Raw genomic sequence first — 24220 nt, 5'->3', positions numbered from 1 at the left:
CCTGAACTAGTTTTTGATAAACTTGGGATTCTGAGCAAGTATCTTTAAAATTAATTTATAAATCTACAGATTTTGAGAACTCCATAGAGATTTATATAAGTCTAATTTTCAAGGAAGAAGACAGGGTCTATCCAACTCTGAGTGAATACACAGATACATTTATCTGAATGTATGCTGAGATACATTTATCTGAAAATGGTGTAAGGGTCTATGGAACCCATTGCATTTGTTTTCTGAGGAGGTCATGTTAAGAAGAGAGGGAGTAGTAGAGTGTCTCTTTATCCTGTAGAGAGAAAATCTCTGCACCACTCCATTCCCTGCTCAGGAATCATGTATGAACTTTCCCTCTATTACTACCTGATCCAGGCTAGAAATTAAGTTTTGGTGAAGCATGCAGTCATTTATTTTTTAGTAAATAATTATAATCTCTATCAGAACTGGAACACTTCACATGTACAATAGTACTAAATTAACAGAAGTAAACATTAATTAAACTCTATGCCTCTCTCTGTGTCTGGTGGATAAATACTGAAAATCAGTAAAAGAAAATAAAAGGGAAATATTGTGTGTGTACATTTCTATGTGTACTTGGAACGTGACCAATATTTCTCTTCAGTAACAAACATTATTATCCCTAGTGTATACTAATGCCTAATTTCTTTTTTGTTATTTTTTTTGTGGGGGGCATACCCAGCAGCGCTCAGGGGTTACTCATGGCTCTGCACTCAGAAATTGCTCCTGGCAGACTCTGGAGACCATATGGAATGCCGGGGATTCAATCCGCATCTGTCCCAGGTAGTCTGCATGCAAGACATATGCCCTACTACTATTCTATTGCTCCGTCCCTAATGCCTAATTTCTAACCTTTCCATTACCAACTCAGCAACCTAATTCTCATTTTGATTTATTAAATTTTTATTATAATTTTAATAATAGAATTACAATGGTTTTCATATATATGGTATTGATCCACAAGGTCACTAGAAATTGTCGCTTCCAAATTGCCTCTCCCAGACCACCTGTGGTTCCATCTTCCACTTCTACCCTGCTGCAGACGGGTTAGCTTTGCTAAGCAGAACCTTCGTGGGTTTCGGGAACCTTTTCAAGGAGGAGAGAAGCGTGAGCACGAGTGGACGAATATGAAATATGAAATAAATGAGACCACACAAAATACATTGTATGGGGACCCTCGCCCAAGGGACGAGAGACAAATTTACTTTTCAGTTGATGACATTTTATAAGGACAGACTCTGGTATGCAAGGTGTCCTCAAAGAGCAGGAGAGCAGTACAATGGGAAAACAGACCTTAAATTTACTTTTTAAAAGACTTTTCTTCAGGTGAGAAAGAACTCTGCTGGAGGGTATTGAAACCAGAAGTAGAGATGGTTTTGGTTTAGCAAAAAGCAGGTTTTTCAAGATACCAGGAGGACAGAGACAGAGATATTCATGATGTTTAAGTAGTAGCGGCAAAATAGATTTTAGGGGGATGGAAATAATTGTTTACCATCATAGAGCTAGACTTAGAAAAACAAACTGTTGGTGCCAGGCTATGCGAACTAGCCAGCAGGAGACTTTTGGCGGGCTTTGGTACTGACATTTCTTTTTCTGTACGAGAGCTGAGGCTGGATTTCTACAGTGGCCAAATAGAGAGAAAAATGTAATGTTACAGCCATGTTGGAATTACCGCCAATGATCCACGAAAAGGGTCAAATGATTGACTTCGCTAAGCGGGCCTTTTGGCAAATAATTCTTTTAGAGGAAAGACCTGCACCAGGGAAGGAAAAGACCAAGTCTGGTGCGTGCTTTCCTTAGATGGGATGTAACACTACCCCTTCTCCCCTCATTATTTCTTGATTGACAGTCCAGATTACCTTTCTTGGTCACCACCCAGATGTCCCACACTCTTCTCTATGTTCATGTTACTTCTAGTCAATCTAACTTCTCTCCTCTTCAACCTTGAGTTCTCAGTTCTATCCAGATATACAGTGTACTATTGATTGGCATGAAGAGTGAAATCATGGTTAGAAAGTTTCAATATCATCATCTCTAAGTGCTTCTCATTCATTATCATCTTATCATTGTTGGTCTCTACATTGCATATGAAGCAGCCACTTTAGATATTTATATATTATTGGGTCAGTTAGCATTTACTCTTCACTGTACATAAGACACAATGCAACATATATTTAACAATGAAAATACTTCCCAAATTTCCATTGTTGCAAAATTGAGATAAATGAAAAGATGCAGGGAATCTACATTTTTTAAATATGTACTTCCATTGAACCTATATTTTTATTTAAATGGTCATATTTTTTCAATTTATTATATCTTTACAAATACATAAAAAGTGAAGGATATTTATAATGCCTATAGGCTAGCTTTATCTTTTTTAAGGTTTAGTTTATTAATTCCATTCAATATGTACTTGATGCTACTTTAGACTGATTCTAATCAAACAGATGGAAACATTCAACTGATTCTAAGTGGAATTTATAAATATCCTGATGATTTTTAGGCCTACATAACTAAAAAAGCTTATAACTAAACATGCTTAAAATATGCTTAAATTTAAGTATTTTTGACAAATACTTATATCACATGCCTTTTGGTAAAATAATTTGCCATTTTTGTGATACTAGCTAGCATCATTTTATATTGTAATCTTTTAATATCTCAAATTATAGTACATGTATTATATAAAACACATGCAGTTATTTCCATAAAAGTATGTAATTGGTGAGCAACACATTTTTCCTATAATGATGCTATCTCATGGCAATAGCTGTTTGATTTGTGTTCTCTCTTTTATGTGTTATATTGGCAAACACTTTAACATAGCTTCATCAAACATAAATTACAATGATTAATTTAATGCAGCATACAAAGTGAAATAGGAATGAGCATTTGCATTAAAAAAACTCTACCAATTTAGTAATCCAACACAAGAGCATACAAAATGGTTTCCTTGACAACAGGATAATATAAAATATTTGTGAGTTTAAAATTATATTATCTCGTAATGCAATACATTTAAAAATAATTTAATTCTTTGTTCTAATCTAGAATAAGAGAATTCTTATGTATTATGTAAAAGTAAGTTAAATAACCCTGGCATTATGGAAAAAAATATGTTAAACTTACCCAGATTTGGAGAATACAAAGAAATGGGACTAAGCAAAATAGAACATGTTAATTTAAAATATTTAAAATAAAGCATTAATTTCAAAGTAGATATATTACATCAGTGTTATATTTCTGCAGAGAAGTGGAGCCAGTTGTGCTATATGTGTTAAGCTATATATATAATTTTTGATTTGTGTATATTATATTAAATTTATATATGAATTTATACTAAGGATCAAACTGATGTAACTGTAGCTAATCAGGCTCATAGTGAGGCAGGTTAGTGATGAGTTGATGTTAAGATACGGTATTGCAATATGGAACCAGAGAGTTGCAAACTCTAGCAGATGCAATGTGCAGGGAATTCCTTCCTCTTGGAAACTCAATATTTGCTTTAAAGGACTTCAGTGGATTGTATGAGGCAGAATGCCATTAGGGAGTATAATCTGCTTTCCTTAATATGAAAGATTACAAATGTGAATTCAAGCAGAAAAATATTCTTAGTTTGAAACAAACACATTATGACCATAGTCCAATGAAGTTGACAAAATTAACCATTGCAGTAATTAACCATTGCAATTATTAATCAAGACTTTGTGAGTGACAAACTCCAAATCAAAATTACCTGAAGAACAAGGGTACTAATTCCTGCATAATCAAGGAAATGTAAAATGACACTGCTTTGATGGTATCAGATTATTTCGATCTTTAAAATCTGGTATTTTTTTATTCTGACTTCAAGTATAGGACAAACTGCATATAGCAGTTTGAGACCTCAAACCAAGACAGAAGGGAAAAATTATTTTTCCTACATTTGTTTCTAGAATTATAGAATATTTTCCTAAAATCCAGTTTTTAGCTAACCCTTTATATTTTGGACCAAGAGAATCAGACCATAAGATCACTTCCAATCTGTACAGTTATTTTTTATAATATCTTTATTTAAGCACCATAATTACAAACGTGTTTGTAGTTGGGTTTCAGTCATAAAAATAACATTGGTGGTGGGCATGTTGCAATCTGTACAGTTATTAGGGAGGGGAAATGATATATATTTTTGATAATTGAAAAATATTTGTTTTGCAAAGAACACATTACTTTCCGTAGGCTTTCCTTTAAATCAATACTTCTTTGGGAGCTATACTTTTCTGTTTGCATGTTTTGGTGATAAAAAAAAATCTACGAATAATTGTATAGATCTGAATCTCAAGTATAATGCTTTCTGCTTTTTCCTTAATATTTCTATCAAAAGGTGACATAAACTGCTCTGATTGAGCAGTTATAAAACAAATATCTTAGTCTTTATTTCTAAATCTAAATTTTATTTAATTACTGGGATTGTCCTTTTCTTAATTAGTCTACAGGAGAAAATTAGTTGATACAGACATGTTCCCCATTTTACAAATAAATAATAAAATTCTAGCTGTCTGTCCTACGTGCCTCCATTTTCATGGCCACTTCTCATATCTAGACATTTGCATTCAAAACATTCAATAGGCCTGTTGCTTGAAACATATAAACTACTTCTGATCATTCCTCAATAAGCCAACTTGGGCTATTTTCTATGCTTTTTTTCAACCCAGAAGTGTAATATGAACCTTTCCCCCAACTTCCCTTTTTCTAACCTTTTTCTTTGAGATGTAAAAATTCACCTGGATTACAGAACCTTCCTCAATCCTGGTGGATTTGGTTCTGGAGAATAAGATGAGCAGCCCTGGATTTGGAAGTGCAATAGGCACCACATGGCAGAAGGAGCATATAGTAGAGAGAGGCCATGAAGAAAAAAGCAGGCTGACTCCTGTTAATCTTTTCCTTGCTGTATTATTTGTCTGCCACTACCCTGTTTCATCAGACCTGTCTGCCTAAAGGGTTAGAAACACGGTGCTATGGGCAGTCTCACCCAACTCATGGATTTAATTTTTATTTTACACAAAAGGTAATGTGTTTGTGTTGAAGTGTCTAAGTTCTCAGCAGTCAATTTTATCTACTCCATCCACATAGAACAATCTCTATGTCGAACAATCTCTATGTCAGGCAAGCTAACTCATCTCAAGATTAATTTCCTTTTCCAGAAAAGAAAGAGATGATTGTTCCTTTCTCATAGCTAGCTATACTTATCCATTCCCTTTAATAATCTGTGCCTAATCTGAGGGCTGAAATCAATGCTCAAGATAGCATCCCAGAAGCTCACACAGTGGCTGTCACCACAGGTAATTTCTGGTATTTCAATACCACTTAAAATATTAGAATTTGTAATAGTTGTAGGGGCTACACAAAACTTTACAATTGCTAAATAACTTTAAAGGACTGTGTTATCTAATGATCGTAATAATCATCAGCCAAGATAATTCCCCATATTTGATCATTTACAGCTGATGGACCAGGGTGAATGTCAATAATATTAAGTGATGAGCTTATTTACATGTTCTCTCATATATTCTAACATTATGGATACAAATACAGATCCTAAATAATTACACATGAAATGATATCATTAATCAGAGGTTTACATTCAAACTCATAAAGCAGTTGTGAAATCGGCATTTTATTCAAAAACTATGCTTTTTGATTTTCCTCATTTTTCTATCAAGAATTTTGAAAATAAGCATGATTATTTCCTATCTAAAATCAAGTCAGTTAAATGATCCTGTAGCTATCATAAGTCCTCTAGAGAAACAGAATCAACATGATATTTCATTGCTTATTTTTTTTTTTACCATTTCTATACACAATTATGGAGAATAGCAAGACCAAGAACTGCAGTGGAAAACCAGGTTGCCAGCAAAACTGTGGTGCTGGTTCTAGTCTCAGGACCAAAATAATAACCAAAGAAGTTGTTAAATTCAGAGTGCTTCAATTCAAATGCAAAAGCAATGAAATAGACTGTCCCAGCCAGAGGGCAGGCATTTTCTCTCCTACACTGGTTAGTTTTGGTTAACAACTCAGTGAATTGCAGGGGACTCATTCATTCTCCTTGAGGTGGTATTGTAGAAGAGGATGTACTTGCTTCTTCTATTTAAATTGTAAACACTAAATTCCTTCAAAATTGCCTCTCAGAGATATTAAATATTGTTTACCCAGAAAGCTCATCTCTTGGACAAGTTGGAATAAAATTAACAACCAGGTGATTGAAAGTATTTTCTTCAGTAAATTACAAAATCTTGTAACAAAAACTTAACCCTGGGCAAGACTGTAGGTTTTTTTTTTTTTTTTTTGGTTTTTGGTTTTTGGGCCACACCCGGTAATGCTCAGGGGTTACTCCTGGCTATGTGCTCAGAAGTTGCTCCTGGCTTGGAGGATCATATGGGACACCGGAGATCGAACTGCGGTCCGTCCAAGGCTAGCGCAGGCAAGGCAGGCACCTTACCTTTAGCGCCACCGCCCTGCCCAAGACTGTAGGTTTTAAGAATGTAAATGGAAGCAAAAATATGCCCCAGAAAGAATAGAAAATAAAACAGGTTAGGTTATTTTAGATGTTGAAGACCACTTCTGCTAAAATGAAGTAGGAAACTCTCAGGACTTTGTACTTTAAGAATGTCTTCTGATTGGTAGTGGAACTATCCCAAACTCTGCTCTTCAAGTACCTATTGAGAGTTTGTCATTAATGTCTCTGTCAACTTGGAGAATGGCTCCCATGTTGAGGTTGGAGAGTGAGATTTGCAAAAAAAAAAAAAAAAAAAAAGAGGCCACAAAAAAAAAAAAAAACCCTCCTGGGGACCCTACAGCCTTGATGGTCTATGTCTGTTTGTTTTCTTATGTGGCTGTTTATTTAATTCTCTGTAACCCAGGACCAAACCCCACTGGGCAGAGATGAGATGTACCCAAAATATCTAATATTTTGAAGCAAAATATCTATATTCTAATTCTTTATACTCACTAGTCTCTATAAAAATGGGTATCTGTTACATTCTAGATCAGTGTCGGCAACTTTTTTTTCAACTAAGCCAAATGTCTTCAAAACCAGGATTGAAATTTATTTTGAGAGCCACTTTTTTTTTTAGTTTTTGGATTTTTTTGTTTTGTTTTTTTGTTTTCTTGTTGTTGTTTTTTTTTTGGCAGCACTCAGGGGTTACTCCTGGCTCTATGCTCAGAAATTGCTCCTGGCAGGCTCAAGGGACCATAACGGATGCCAGATTTCGAACCACCGACCTCTGCATGAGAGGCAAACTCCGACCTCTGCGTGAGAGGCAAACTCCTTACCTCCGGCCCCAAGAGCCACATTTTTAAAACCGAAAATACATAGGATGGTACACTGTTTTTAGTTTTAATAAACTTTTATTGAGAATATTCTGCATGCAAATATCCACATAGGTCGGGAAGAAACAAATAACACAACTAATAAAACAAAAATTTTAGAACAATATTATTTATTGATAACTTTAAATACCATAAAATTTGCCTTACAATGTAGAGAAAATTACATCCTGACAATGACTGACAAAGTCACAAACACTAATGTGAACATTGGCCTTGCATTTCCTTGGATAGTTTGAGTAAGTCAGGTTTGTATGTTGTTGTTTTTAATTTTAGGCATGATTCCAGGTTTTTATCGATGAGACAATTTCTCAATTTACTCTTGATAAGATTCATGCTTGAAAATGATTGTTCGCATAAATATGTAGACCTGAGCAAGGAAAAAACAGCAAACGCTAGCTTTTTTAGTTGATTATATGAGTCAGAAATACTATTCCAGGTGTCAAAAATCAACATATATTCCTTCTCCAGGTCTCAAAAATCAACATATCTTCCTTCTCCAGGTCTTTCAAAGCAGACCACTTGTGCTGTGAACTAAGTTCACATTTGTGTTTCTCCAACCTTTCTAAATTAGCACAAATACATTCAAATTTTGAGCTCCACAGTTCTTTGTTTTTTAAATCCAGAAATTGCATTTCAAAGTTGCCAGTGTCAATATTAAAGGGAGAAAAATTTAATTCCCTTAGTGTCATCCAGAGTTTTTTTTTTTTTTTTTTAACAAAGGCCAACATCGCTTTGCTGTTTCTGAAATCCTAAAACCTCTTGAGAAAAGCTTCCCTCATATTTAAAAGTGCTGTTTTAAAATAGGTAATGTCAATATCAGAATTATTTTCTTGGCGATGTTTCAACAGGCTTGGAAGGTAAATCAAAGTTTCTCTGTCAAAATCTTGAGCAAAAACAGATAATTTGTTTTCAAATGAAATAACTTCTAACATAGAAAAAATTGTGTTTCTTTTCTTCTGTAGTTTATGATTAAGCTGATTTAGATGAGAAGTAACATCCACCATGAAATACAGTTTTTGAATTCACTGATCATTTGTTAATTCTGTAGAGTGAACACCCTTCTGGAGAAAAAACGCTTTGATTTTTGATAATAAATAAGCAAAACGTTTTTAAAAGCTTCCTCTTGATAACCAAAATGTGCTGAAAATTTGAAACCCTACAATATGGAGATGAAACAGGTAAAGAAGAAAAACCTTTTAACAATCTTTAAAAGCAAGGACAGTGTTCCAGAGAAAAGTAGTGATTTCACTGAAAGGAAAAAAATTTATTGACACTTTAGTGTGTGCTGCAAGAAACCAAACTAAAATATACACAAAAACAAAAACGTCACTTTGTTAAAGGCATATGATATATCATAAAGGAATTATGATAGAGTGCCTGAAACATTTTAAAAATAATTTTTATTTAAGCATATTTGTTACAAAATTATTCATACTTGAGTTTCAATCATAGAATGTACACCACCCTTCACCAGTGCACTTTCCTCACCACCAATGTCCCTTGTTTCCTTCCCTTAACCCTTCTTTGCCTATGTCAGGGGCAGGCATTTTGCTTTTTTCTCTCTATCTCTCTTTTCCTTTATGACACTAAGGTTTGCAAAATTTTTTATGACACCGTGGTATGCAATATTGTTAATTAAAGGGTACCATGCATGTCACTTATCCATTTTAAGCATCCAGTTCTTGTTCAAAGTGATATGTTCCAACTATCAATGTCATAATGTACCTTTCTCTATTCTAACTGAACTCACCACTTTTTATGGCAAGCTTCCTATCATGGATTAGTCCTCCTGTCTCTCATCCCTATTTTCTCTAGGTATTATTACCATATTGCCATTTATTATTCTTATATGCCACAAATGATTATTCTGTGTCTCACCTCTCCTTCTGACTCATTTCACTCAAAATAATAATCTGACGTGTTGATGTATGTACAGATGATGCATTGTGCATGGCTCAGTGTTTTTGTGTAGTCACAAGAAGTTTCACACCCATACATAGTATCCACTCATTGTATGATAAACTGGATTCAAAAAACTTCCTGCTGAACTAAAAACTCTGTGACAGATGACACAGTAAAGATAATTTGTGAAATTCACAATTGTGATCAAATGTAGGCTATTCACCATGCTGGGTGAGATTATGGATGCCCACTACTAGCATCTTCTCCATGAAGAAGTGAAGTGGCTGTTCAGGGTAAGGATGCTCTCTCGCCTTGTTGACAAGAGGAAAGAAGTATTGCAGTTCCTGTGAGAGCAGAACTCTGACTTTGTACAGCCCCAGTTGGACAAGGAATGAGTAGCTAAGCTTGTGTATTTGGCAGACATTGTTCATTTTCTCTATGAATTTAATATTTCTCTGCAGGGGAGTTTCACAAGTAGTTTTTACAGTGAGACATAAGATGGATGTGTTCAAAAAAGAATCTGATTCTGGGATAGTAGTGTCTGAGAAGGAGATATTGAAATGTTTCCAATCTCGCACAAAATATCTGATTGGCATTTTATTATAAAGAAAGTCATAATCAATATGAAAAACAGCATTTAAGGGCATTAGCTCACAACTTTAATCATGAGTACTCTGAACATGAGAATCCACAGAAAAGAAAACTCTGGGTTTTCTTCCCTTCATGGAAGATACCCACTCTTGTGCAAAATAAAATAGGTGTTTTAAGATCACTCCAGGCACTGAATTTCTAAACCCCACCCAACCTGGTCGAAGAAGCAGTGTAAAATGAAAGAAATAATAAACCAAGCTAGCCAGGAAAGGATGATCATGGAGTCCATGGCCTTTTACCTTGAACTCTCTGCCTCGAGCCCAAAAATATAGAACACCTCTTTCTTTATTAAAACCAATTCTCAATACCAGGAGGCTTCAGGTCAAGAGAGAGAGAGACAAAAGTACACATTCAGTGGACTTTTACATATCAAAGGAAGAGGTTTAAGAAAGGATGACTTTGGGGGAACACCTTTGTTTAGGGTTGATACTGGGTATCATCTTACACTCTTGGAATGGCTGCCGGGGCTGCACACAGGGCATGAACTGACAGAGACTAGGAGCAGAGTCCTGACTCCTGGAGCAGCCGTCTGGCACACAGAAGAGCCAAATTAAAAGTGTAAAGAACCACATGTGGCTTGTGAGATGCAGGTTGCCGACCACTGTCCTAGATGATTGAAATTGAGCAGATACGTGTGGGTTTACCTCTGTTATTTCCTTTATTTGTAAATATGCTATGTATATCTTCAAGTAATAGAAAAGTAACTTATTTCTTATTTGAAAGTAATAAAGAAACTGAAAACACTTAAATATTACTAAAATAATTTCTGTGAACATTCTATAATTGCTATAATTTCTGGAAAATGAAGAGTATTACCAGTAGCGATAAATATTACCATGAAAGGGTATCTTAATCCCTTTATAAAGTTCAAGGAATTTTCATAACAGCTTACATAAAATGGGTGATTTGATTGAAAGTAATTTGTTTTGAATATTCACATAAGGTCTTTTGAAAATAGATCAATAGGATTTAGAAAAAGGTTATACCAAGAGCCTCTGTTGATGTAGTCTCTTTGGGTAATTTCATAAAAAAAATGTCTTCAATAATATTATTGTCTCAGCATTAAAATATTCATTGTTTTTAAATATGCACAAAGGCTTTACATTTACACCCATTTGTTTCTGGAGATAATATATTTTGTATAATGCTATGGAATGCTCACAACTGTTACAATTTTGTTGTTGTTTTCATTTTGACATTTATATTTTTACCCATAACGTTTACTCAAGTGACTTGATGCATTAAAGAAGCTTGTAATATTTGATTATAAAGTATACTTATTATTTTATTATTTAGCCAAGCAGAAAATTATAATGAAGTGTGGATTACCTAAGCTTTTAAGAAAAGGGCAGAGCATGTGAAGCCTTCAGTCAATAACAAAGACTTGTTTTAGATTTACTAAAATATTCCAAGGCATTTAGTGTCTGTAACTGAAACTAGATTTGTGAAAGGGCTACTGTGTAGTATCTATAAGTAATATGTGTCAACCCAAGTACATGTGAAAATGAGCTAAGAGGGAGTTGTGTCAGAATTATGTCTTGATAAATACTTTAATATGTAACAGCTGACACAGGATTTATTTACTGGGCAAAAAGGCAATCCACCAAGAGTCCCACAATCTAAAAACATACTCAAAAGCACAAAATAACTTTAAAGAGAAGCAGCAATCACTATAACCAGATTTAAATGCTGAAATGGTCATATAGTTAAAATGTATGTAAATTATATTCTAAAGACTATGAAAACACCAGACAGTGGAAATAAACAGATAAGTTATGTCAGCACAGAAAAGAACATTATAAGAGGCTTAACTCTACTGTAACTCTGATGCCAGCACCCCTATCTGCCTGTCTTCTGTGCTGTGCTGCATTCTCGGCCTGATTTCATCCTGTGTGTGGCTCATCTGCGGATAGCTAGCCTTCCCTGGCAGTGAGCTTATATGCCCAGAAAGGGAAGTTGCTGAACTCTGCTGAACTCTGATGCCAGCAAACTTATCTGCCTGTCTTCTGTGCTGTGCTGCATTCTTGGCCTGATTTCATCCTGTGTGTGGCTCATCTGCAGATGGCTAGCCTTCCTTGGAGGTGAGTTTATGCCCAGAAAGGGAGGAGCCAGAGGAGTGCGCCAATGAATACAACCACAACATGAAGAAAAACCCACAATATAAGTGTGACAATGGGAAAACAATGCAGGTCAGCGCCAGACATAGAAAACGAGATGGCAACTCTGATGACCTGAACATGGTGAACTAACTAGTCAGTCTCTCAAATAAGGAGTTTAGAGTTGCAATATGGAAGATATTTACAGGAACTCAAAGAAAGTATAGAAGAGAACACCAATAAGAATCAAGAGAATATGAAGATAGAAATCAGAAAACTCCAATCTGAAATTTCAGGTCAAATCACAGGTCTGAAAAACTCAGTAGGTGAACTGAAGAAAAAAATGGATGAGTTTTCTCACAATTTAACAGCAGCTGGGGATAGAATTAGTACACTGGAAAATGAGATGAATAATAACTCCATACAGCAGAAGAGATTGGAAAAAAGCCTTAAAGAAAATTAAACAATGAAAAAATTACTCAAAGAATGGGAACAGATGAAAATAGAAATTTATGATAAGCTCAACAGAAGGAACTTAAGAATCATTGGAGTCTCAGGGACCCGGGAAGAAAATCTCCAGGAAGAATCAACAATCAAGAGCATCATTAAAGAGAAACTACCAGAGCTAAAGGATACATGTGATCAAATCCTGCATGCCTGAAGAGTACCAACTAAAGAGACCCCAGAAAAAATACCCCAAGACACATCCTAGTCACAATGACGAACCCCACAGATAGAGACAGAATTTTGAAAGCAGCAAGATCAAGAAAAGAAATTACATTCAAGGGAACATCCTTGAGATTTACTGCAGACCTGTCACAAGAAACTCTCAAGGCCAGAAGGGAGTGATGGGACACAGAGACAAAACTCAATGAAATAAATGCTTCGCCTAGAATACTACACCCAGCAAAACTCACTTTCAGGTTTGAAGGAACAATACATGGTTTCATAGACAAACAACAGCTCAGAAACTTTACAGACTCAAAACCAGTCTTAAAAGAAAAACTGAAAGACCTACTTTAAGACAAGATTGACCAACAGAAACACCAAACTTCGATAGAAAAATGGCACTAAATCCCAGGACAATTCTTTCTCTCAATGTCAATGGACTAAATACAACAGTTAAGAGACAGAGAGTGGCTAAATGGATAAAAAAAACTCAACCCAACTGTCTGCTGCCTACAAGAAACACACCTGAATAGTCAGAACAAGCATAGATTCAAAATAAAAGGCTGGAGGAAAATCATCCAAGCAAACAACACACATAAAAAAGCTGGAGTGGCCATAATAATATCAGATGATGCAAACTTTATACTCAGAAAAGTTATAAGGACAAAGATGGACATTTTGTATTAATCAAGGGATTTGTACAGCAGGAAGTAATCACTCTCCTAAACATATATGCACAGAATGATGGGCCAGCAAAAATTTTAATACAATTGTTGACAAATTTGAAAAATGGTATCAATAACAATACAATAATTGTGGGAGACCTCAACACGGCACTGTCAACACTTGACAGGTCAACTAGACTGAAACCCAATAAGAATGTACTAGACCTGAAAAGAGAAATGGAAGAAAAAGACCTAGTAGATATATATAGGACACTCCACCCAGACACCTGAATACACATTCTTCTCTAATGTACATGGGACATTCTCCAGGATAGACTACATGCTAGCACATAAAACATACCTCCATAATTTCAAGAGGATATAAATTTTGCAGGCTACCTTCGCTGACGACAAGGCCCTGAAACTATATGTGAACTACAAAGGGACACAGAAGAAAAACTTTAATACCTGGAAGTTAAACAGCCTAATACTGAATAACCAGGGAGTCTGAGATGAAATCAAAGAGGAAATCAAAACCTTCCTGGAAACAAATGACAATAGAGACACAAACTATCAGAACTTATGGGATGCGGCAAAAGTGGTACTGAAAGGAAAATTTATAGCTTAGCAAGCACATATCAAGAAAGAAGAAGGGGCATACCTAAATACCTTAATGACGCAACTCATAGAATTAGAAAGTGCTCAACAAAAGGAACCAAAAATAGGGAGACAGAAGGAAATAACAAAGCTGAGAGCAGAAATCAATTAAGTGGAAACTCAGAAAACAATCCGAAAGATCAATGAAAACAGAAGTTGGTTCTTTGAAAAAATAAACAAGATTGATAGACCACTGGCAAAACTAACAAAGAAAGAGAGAGGGAGAAACTTGATAAATCGTATTAGGAATGAAAAAGGAGAGATCACTACTGATATGGCAGAGATGCAAAGGGTAATCAGAAAGTACTTTGAGAAAATCTATGCCACTAAAAATGAGAACCTGGAAGAAATAGATAAATACTTGGACTCTTATAATCTTCCACCATTGAATGAAGAGGATGGAGCATATCTAAACAGCCCCATCACTACTGAGGAAATTAAGACAGTAATCAAATGTGTTCACAAAAACAAAAGTCCAGGCCCAGATGGATTCACTAACGAATTCTTTCAAACCTTTCAAGAGGAACTACTATCAATCCTGAGAAGACTCTTTCATGAATAGAAGAAATGGGAACACTTCCAAATAGCTTTTATGAATCCAACATCACCTTGATACCTAAACCAGACAGAGATGCTACAAAAAAAGAAAATTACAGACCAATATCGCTGTTGAACACAGATGCAAAGATCCTCAATAAAATCCTGACAAATAGGATTCAATACTTTATTAAGAAGATCATCCACTATGACCAAGTAGGTTTAATCCCAGGAATACAAGGATGGTTTAGTACTCGTAAATCTATCAACATAATACACAACATCAACAAGAAAAATAAAAATCACATGATCATATCAATAGATGCAGAGAAAGCATTTGATAAGGTCCAATATCCATTCTTGATCAAAACTCTCAGCAAGATGGGAATGAAAGGAACCTTTCTGAATATAGTTAAGGCCATCTATGACAAGCCAGTGGCAAATATTATCCTCAATGGAAAAAAACTAAAAACCTTTCCTCTAAATTTGTGTAAAAGACCAGGCTGTCCGCTCTCACCACTCCTCTTCAACATAGTACTGGATGTGCTTGCTATAGTGAGCAGGCAAGAAAAAGATATTAAAGGAATCCAGATAGGAAAGGAAGAAGTCAAGTATTCATTGTTTGCAGATGACATGATACTCTACTTAGAAAACCCTAAAGACTCTACTAAAAAGCTTCTAGAAACAATAGACTCATATATTGTGGCAGGTTACAAAATTAACACACAGAAATCAATGGCCTTTTTATACACCAATAATAATAGGGAAGAGATGGAAGTCAAGAAGGCAATCCCATTCAAATTAGTGCCACACAAACTCAAATATCTTGGAGTCAACTTGACCAAAGACGTGAAGGACCTATACAAAGAAAACTATAAAGCCCTGTTCCAAGAAATAAGAGAGGACACACGGAAATGGAAACACATACCTTGCTCATGGATTGGCAGGATTAACATCATTAAAGTGGCAATACTCCCCAAAGCATTACACAGATTTAATGCGATTCTCTTAAAAATACCCATGACATTCTTCAAAGAAGTAGATCAAACACTTATGAAATCCATCTGGAACAATAAACACCCTAGAATATCTAAAGCACTCCTAGGGAAAATGAAAATGGGAGGCATTACTTTCCACCATTTTAAACTGTACTACAAAGCAATACAGTATGGTATAGGAATAAAGACAGACCCTCAGATCAGTAGAATAGGCTTGAGTTCGCAGACAATGTTCCCCAGACATACACTCACCTAATTTATGACAAAGAAGCAAGAAATTCTACGTGGAGCAGGGAAAACCTCTTCAACAAGTGGTGCTGGCAGAATTGGTTAGCCACTTGCAAAAAAGCGAACATAGACTCCCAGTTAACATCATGTACAAAGATAAAATCCAAATGGATTAAAGACCTTAATATCAAATCCTAAACCATAAGATATATAGAAGAACACGTAGGTAAAACACTCCAGGACATTGAGACTACAGGCATCTTCAAGGAGGAAACTGTACTCTCCAAACAAGTGAAAGCAGAGATTAACAGATGGGAATATTATAAACTGAGAAGCTTCTGCTCCTCAAAGGAAATAGCGCCCAGGATACATGAGCCACCCACTGAGTGAGAGAAACTATTCACCCAATACCCATCAGATAAGGGGCTAATCTCCAAAATATATGACACTGACAGAACTTTACAAGAAAAAATATCTAATCCCATCAAAAGGGACAAGAAATAGACAGATACTTTGACAAAGAAGAAATTCAAATGACCAAAAGACATATGAAAAAATGCTCCACATCACTAGTCATCAGGGAGATGCAAATCAAAACAACTATGAGCTACCACCTCAAAGCACAGAGATTGACACACATCATAAAGAATGAGAACAAGCAGTGTTGGCATGGTTGTGGAGAGAAAGGAACTCTTATCCACTGCTGATGGGAATGACATCTAGTTCAACCTTTGTGGAAAGCAATATGGAGATTTCTCCAAAAACTGGAAATCAAGCTCCCATACAATCCAGCTATACCAGTCCTAGGAATATACCCTAGGAACACAAAAATACAATACAAAAATTTCTTCCTTACACCTATATTCATTGCAGCACTATTTACCATAGCAAGACTCTGGAAACAACCAAGATACTCTTCAACAGACGAATGGCTAAAGAAACTGTTGCACGTATACACAATGGAATATTATGCAGCTGCGAGGATAGATTAAGTCATGAAGTTTTCCTATACATGGATGTACATGGAATTTATTATGCTGAGTTAGAGGGAGAGAGAGAGAAAGATGCAGAATGGTATCACTCATCTATGGGTTTTAAGAAAAATAAAAGTTATTTTTGCAATATTAATTTTCAGACACAAAAGAGAGAAGGGCTGGAAGTTCCAGCTCACCTCATGAAGCTCACCACAAACAGGGATGAGTTTAGTTAGAAAAATAACTACATTTCTAACTATCCTAATAATGAGAATATATGAAGGAACTAGAAAGCCTGTCTAGAGTACAGGCGGGAGTTGGGTAGGGAGCAGGGAGACTTGGGACATTGGCGATGGGAATGTTGCACTGGTTATGGGTGGTGTTCTTTACATGACTGAAACCCAAACAACACAATCATGTATGTAATCAATGTGTTTAAATAAAAGATATATTTAAAAACAAAATAAAACAAAACTAAACAAGAACATTACAAAAAAACTAACAAATGGGCTCCTCTTTTGGTGAAATATAGTATGTGTAAATATATATGAATAGCTATATAGTTGAATAAACAGGGCAAGAGCTTGAGGTAAATTAACAAAAAGGCTTATTAAATATCAAGAAAGAGGAAAGTAATGCAGAAAAGATTATCCAAGAGCTACAGAACAGCTTGCAATTGTGTAATCTGTATTGCAATTAGAATCTAGGGCAAAGATAGAGGATTGAAAGAGGAAGTCTTATTTTTCCCTTGCCAGATACCATAGATGGTTCTAATTTTGACTGTCCCCATCCACAGTTTTTAAGATTCTTGCAAATTTGGGGGCTGTTTTTTCTATTAAATGGGAAGTTAACAATTACACAACATCATAGATTGTGCCCTAGATTTTAGGTTCATGGATACCAAAAGATAATAAGGAAGAAGAGAAGATAAAGAAGAAGAAAGAAGAGGAGGAGTGGAAGAGGAGAAGTAGGAGAAAAGTGGAGGAGGAAGAGGAGGAGAAGATGAAGAAGAAGAAGAAGAAGAAGAAGAAGAAGAAGAAGAAGAAGAAGAAGAAGAAAAGGAGAAGAGGAGAACGATGAGGAAGGAGGAAGAAGAAAATTTAAAGAGAGGAGGAGGAGGAGGAGGGGAAGACGAATAACAAGAACAACAAGAGGTGGAGAAGGAGGAAGAAGAAGAGGAAGAGGAGGAGGAGGAAGAAGAAGAAGAAGAAGAAGAAGAAGAAGAAGAAGAAGAAGAAAAGAAGAAAAGAAGAAGGCGGAGAAGGAGAAAGAAGAGAAAAATGACGAGGAAGTACTTGCTATAGCGATTAGGCAAGAAAAAGATATCAAGGGAATCCATATAGAAAAGGAAGAATTCAAGCTCTCACTCTTCGCAGCTGACATGATACTATACTTAGAAACCCCTAAATATTCTATCAAAAAACTTTTAGAAACAGTAGATTCATATAGCAATGTAGCAGGCTATAAAATTAACACATTTAAAAGCTGATTTTACTGAACTCTAAACTTTTCACTTTATTGAGCATCCATTCCACCATCATTGGAGATAAAAATGATAAGAAAAAAAGGAGAAAAAAAATGGTAACGACTACCAAAAAAAAGAAAGAAAGGAAAAAAATAGAAGAAAAAAGAAAAAATGCATCCTGCAAATAAAAATAAATATAAATCACCAAATAATAACCACAAGAGTAAAAAAGAAGAGAAAAGTAGAAGAAAAAAGAGAAGAAAAATAAAGTAAAAAACTAACAAATCAAAACAAAACAAGAAAAAGTAGGGGTGTTGGAGTGGCAGGGTTTGGCTTTCCCACCACATTTTTTATTTTTTTTTGCATAGGCACAGTAAGCATTGGGGGAAGAAAGGGAATTCTCGTGGCCTAAGAGATTCAGGGTTTCTCTATCTTGAAGCATACCATCATGGGATCAACACCTGGCTCCATATATAATCATTACCCCACCCCAGAGGATTTTTTATGGTGCCAGGAAACTTTTCTCTCAGTTTTCTGTGAGAAAATTAAGCCACTGTAACTAGCGATCTTGGTATTTGCGCAGGTTATAGGTCAAGGTCTAGATTAGAGTCTATACGGTTCTAGAGGTTCCTATCCATCATTGTTGTTGTGTTCAGTCTTCTGTAACACTTGCTCCCTGTTTTCATTCAGTCCCTGAGCCTAAGCCTAGGACATTATGGATCTAAAGGTTCTGCTCAGTCTCTGTTGTCCAGGTTGGGCCTCTGCAATAAGACATCTTGTTGTTGTTGTTGTTGGAGTCCTGGGCTACAGCCTAAGGTAGGGTTTTCCTTATTGGTCCCAAGGTAGGTTCTGTTTAGTCACGGTTGCCAAAGTCAGTTTTCTGTTGTTGGTGCTCTTATTTTTCACAATTCAAAGGACGATACCTCTTCTGATTTCCATTTAGTGTTAGGTGATGTGATAGGACAACATGGTCTTAGGTCAAGTTGTCCTTTCCTGGTTTTCATATCAAAACTGGAACAAGTTGGTGCCAGAGCAGTGTTATAATGGAGCTTAGTTCCTGGTGGTGTTGCCTGGAGCTGTATCATTTCTACATCTGGGATCTGGGATTTGGGATTGGACTAACACTGTCCAATCTTCTGGAGACTGCATTGTATCCACATGACACATGTTCAGGATGGGAGGCACCCTTCTGCTATAAAAAGTGTGAGTTCTTATCCCTAGAAGATAAGATCTTGTTTCTGTGTCTATGGTTTCCCCCCTTTTTTTTACTGTGCCCATACAAAAGCGTATGGTCATACTGTGTTGCTAGTGCTATTCTGGGTAAGAATGACAGGCTGCATACACAGTCTCTGTGATCTGGTTTTGATCTGAGCTTTTATCCCAGTCAAGGCTTTTTATACCAAGCAGCACCAAAAATGGTAAGGATAGAGAAAAGATGTATATATTAAAATAGAACAAATAAGTAAAACTGAGTTAAAAATAAAAGGTATTTGAATAAAACAAGTGGTGGAGGAGGCTACTTGTATATTTAGGAATACATATCTTAAGATGTATTATTATACAGGTATTGAGCTTCCATAGGCAATATAAGACTCCCAATTAGGTCTTTTGTTATATTCTTGTGGGGAGTAAAAGCCAAGGTACTTTTCGTATCACAGGCCTTGTAATTGAGTTTGAGACATGCTTTTAGGCATTATAGAACCCTATAGTGTCCTTGAGATGGGGGTTTTGCTGAAGCTGATCCCTGTATCATGTAACAGTCCACGATTTGGTGGGGGTGAGAGGGGCCATCAAGCATGAGTCAGCAGACATGCTGGTTGTAGTTCTTTGCCGAGGCATGAGAATGGGAACCCAGAGGGTGTCTTTCACTGAGGAGTTGGAAGGTGATCTGTTGGGGCAGGAGGTCAGTCTTGGTGCCTACCAAGTTAGGAACTAAGGGTAAAGAGGGTTAAGTTAGGGGAAGATATCAGGATTGGGAGGTGAGGGGGTAGAAGAGACACAGGGGTAGGGGAGAGGTAATACATGATAGGAGTTGTATAATATATATATTATACACACACACACATTTGTTTATGGTTTCAGCTTGGAGTAAGTGCGGAAAGTCACGTCCACATATAGACTGACTTTAAGGATCTATTTGAGTGTTATCCAAATCTTTGGCATTCCGTTTCCTTTCCTAGGAACCATTTAAAATAAAGAACATTTTTAGATAATGCTTTAAAAGTATATTTTTGAAATTGAAATGTTTTGAAAATGAGTATTAGTAAGAAAAAAACACAGCTGCAGGGGGGTCCAGTATGCACAGGGGAGGAGTTTCTCTCCTCCCCCTCCTCCCAGAGCCCAATTGCCAGACCTGGCCCTGAAGACAAGTCTGACATGGGGGGATCTCAGTCTCCTGGACCAAATGGTCAGCCCAGGAGGCCTTTGGCCAGCTGTCTGCCCAGATTCCCAGCTATACCAGTAGAAGAGGAGCAGGAGTCCAGCCTGGCGTGAGCACCCCAGTTTTTTTAAGGGTGTTGTTTGCTTGGATGATTTTCCTCCAGCCTTTGTTTTTGAGTCTATGTTTGCTCTGACTATTCAGGTGTGTTTCTTGTAGGCAGCACAAGGTTGGGTTCATCTTTTTGATCCATTTCGCCACTCTGTGCCTCTTAATTGGTGCATTTAATCCATTGACATTAGAGAGATGATTGTCATGTGAGTTAATGCCATATTTATTTATAAGATTGATTTTTCTGTTGGTCTATCTTGTCTTAAAGTAGTCCTTTCAGTTTCCCCTTTATGGCTGGTTTTTTATCTGTAAAATTTCTGAGCTGTTGTTTATCTGTGAAGCTATGGATCCTTCCTTCAAACCTGAACGTGAGTCTAGCTGGGTACATTATTCTAGGTGAAGCCTCCATTTCATTCAGGCTTGTCACAATATCCCACCACTGTCTTATGGCCTTGAGAATTTCTTGTGACATGTCTGTTGTAAATCTTAAGAATGTTCCTATTTTCATCTGTTCAAAATCTTCTTTGAGGTTCTTTTCAAATCTCTTTTGTTGAATAGAGTTATTATGCCTCTCATCTTCTAGCTGACTAATTCTGTCTTCAGCTGCTGATACTCTACTGGAGAGGCTTTCCATAGAGTTTTGCATTAACTCTACTGCATTTTTCAGACCCATTACTTCAGTTTGGAGTTTTCTAATTTCCATATTTGTGGTCTGTTCAGATCGATCTATGCTCCCCTTGAAAACTATTTTTGAGGGCCACACTTGAAGCTGCTTTGTGATCCCTGGGTTCATCTGGGAGGAGCACAGGGAGCTGGGCTCTCCGAAGTCTGACTGAAGGTAGTGGTGGACCTATCCACCCCTTTGGCTCCAGCAGATTGTTTTTGAGGGCCATACCTGAAGCTGCTTTCTGATCCCTGGGTCCGACTAAAAAGAATATAGGGGAAAAAATAAAAAAATAAAAGCTCTACTTCGCTCTGCAGCCGTGCACTTTTTATATAGTACGAACCCCACTGCAATACACAGAAATACAGTTAAAAGGTGACAATGAAGAAAAAACGAAGGACAACTGCATGCGTGGAGTAAGAGGATGGCAGCTGTGATGAGCCAAAAAGTGCCAACTACCTGGTTGACCTCTCAGAAAGGGAGTTTAGAGTGGAGATATGGAAGATGTTCATGGAACTCAAGGGGAGCATAGATCGATCTGAACAGACCACAAATAATGTCAAATTCTATTTTTTCTAGTATGTATTAATTATCAGAAGGAATGGCTTGCCATTTTTGGTAACCTTTTTACTTCTGTCTTATTTGTTAAAGTTTTTTGTGTTGTTAAAGCCAACACACAGTCCCAATGACATTTAAGCACAGAACTACTGGTCTATATTTTAATAAATTATCAATTAAAAATAAAAAAAGTGAAGGCAAACTAACAACCTTATTCTGAAAGTCTGACGAAATGTATTATCAACGAATGAAAGGAAGAGTTTTTGAGAGAACTTTATTAAGGTTTTGTGAGAGATTTTATCATTTAAAGTGTATAAAAATGGCTATACAACAAAACATAGTAACAATGTCCTTTGACATTAGCATATATAAAAATGTGTGGCAGTTGCAGAAAGAATAGGAAAATAGTATAATGTTTGTAAACATTTATGATGCTAATATATTTATTATAAATTAAGAAACACTTTATAAAGAATAAATAGCCAATTAAAATGAAAGTGTAACTAATATGGTAAATTGACAAAATAATAAGTTAAGTGTGACCAATTCAAAAGAATGCAGAAAAGGGGAAATAAAAAGAACAACTACAAAAAGGAAAAAAACTAGAAAAATGTTATGTCAAAATCTAACTTTTAATATTTCAATAAATTATGGGTCTGTTAGATTGCATAAAAATCAAGTCATTTAAGTAGGAGGAACACATTTTAAATATAAAGAAAGAGGTAAGATGATGTAAAAAAAACTGATCAAAAAACTGAAGAAAGTGGTTATGTGATAAAGTAAACTTTTGAACAAAGAAAATTATAAAAATAATTTGGGAATTAAATAATGTAAATAAAACCAATTATCAGGCATGTAAGTATAATGAAAGTTTAGAATTGACAGTGGACAAATCTATAATTATATTTGGAAGCCACTAACATTTCACTCTCAGCTAGTTGTGGAACAAATAGAAAATTCAAAAAGGATAAAAAATGTGACCCACATATGCAGTCTGACCTAAAAAACAGGTACAAATTAACAAAACTAAGTCTGTTGATGTAATGATAGTGGAAACTGGTCGCACCTCTTGGATACGCCCCTGTAATGCCTGGTATAAAAAGGAAGACTTCTACCATTGAAGCATTGCAGGGGTCCCAGGATAGTGACCAGAGAAGTGCCTGATGATTCTCAGGGGGTGGGTGTTGGTGAGGTGGAAATAAACCATTGACGAGATGCTGCCTGCTTTGAATTTATCCCTTTCTTTCTGTATCGAACCCAAGACTATGGGTCTCCTCCGGCCACCGCTGGCCGAATTTCCATCTCTCTTTCTCTCTCTCTCTGAAACTCACCAGGCAGCACAGAAGGCCTCTGAGTTCAGGACAAATAAAAAGGACACTTGGTTTCTATCCCCACCCAGCAGTCAGTCACTACAAGTTGGCAACCCTGGGTAGGTTCCTGGCCCCACCCAGCAGCAAGGCACCATGGGCCCTTGCAAGCCTTGTAGCACTGGGCCCTGGCAGCCTTGGTCATCTGCAGCATGCAGCCCTGCAGCCCTGGCAGCCTTGGGCCCTTGCAGCCCAACAGTAAGCAGACCTACAGCTTATTGCAGTAACCTGAAGAAGCCTGGCAACCTTGTATATTACTGCAGGACTGGTGGAAAATTGTGATTTTTCAACTAAGATTTATTAAGATTTCTTTTAAGTTCTTATGACCAATTCGCCAAGAAAGTTCATATCTCAACCACATTCTTCTCAAAAACTTTAGAGAAATTTGCAATTTACTATCATGAGATTTGAACGCTTGACAGGTTTTAGCTGTAAACATGTATTCATATTTTTGGGAAATATGCTTCATTATTACAGTAATTCATGGACTAGCCACAATATAAAGCTTATCACAAAGAGTGGTGAATGCAGTTAGAGAAATAACTACACTAACAACTATCATGGCAATGGTAGTGAGAGAAGTAGAATGCCTGTCTCGAATATGGGCAGGGGATGAATGGGGAGGAGGGAGTGGGGCATTGGTGGTGGGAAGATTGCACTGGTGAAGGGGTGTGTTCTTATTTTTAATAACTAAAGCCCAACTACAAATATGTTTGTAATCATGGTGTTCAAATAAATATATTATTTAAAAATAAGAAAAGAGAAACTAATAAACATGTAAAAAATGAGGTGGTTCATGGTTACATTCAAATCCTAAGATCCCTGACAAATGTAAACTAATCATTTGTAATAATAGTTCATAGAAAATTAACTAGGTACAGTTCATTTTCATCCAGTGCAGGATACAGCACAGGAATT

Source organism: Suncus etruscus, chromosome 2 (genome assembly GCF_024139225.1).
Source record: "Suncus etruscus isolate mSunEtr1 chromosome 2, mSunEtr1.pri.cur, whole genome shotgun sequence".
Classification (NCBI taxonomy): domain Eukaryota; kingdom Metazoa; phylum Chordata; class Mammalia; order Eulipotyphla; family Soricidae; genus Suncus; species Suncus etruscus.
The sequence above is the reverse complement of the archived record's forward strand: the minus strand, read 5'-3'. Positions refer to the sequence as shown.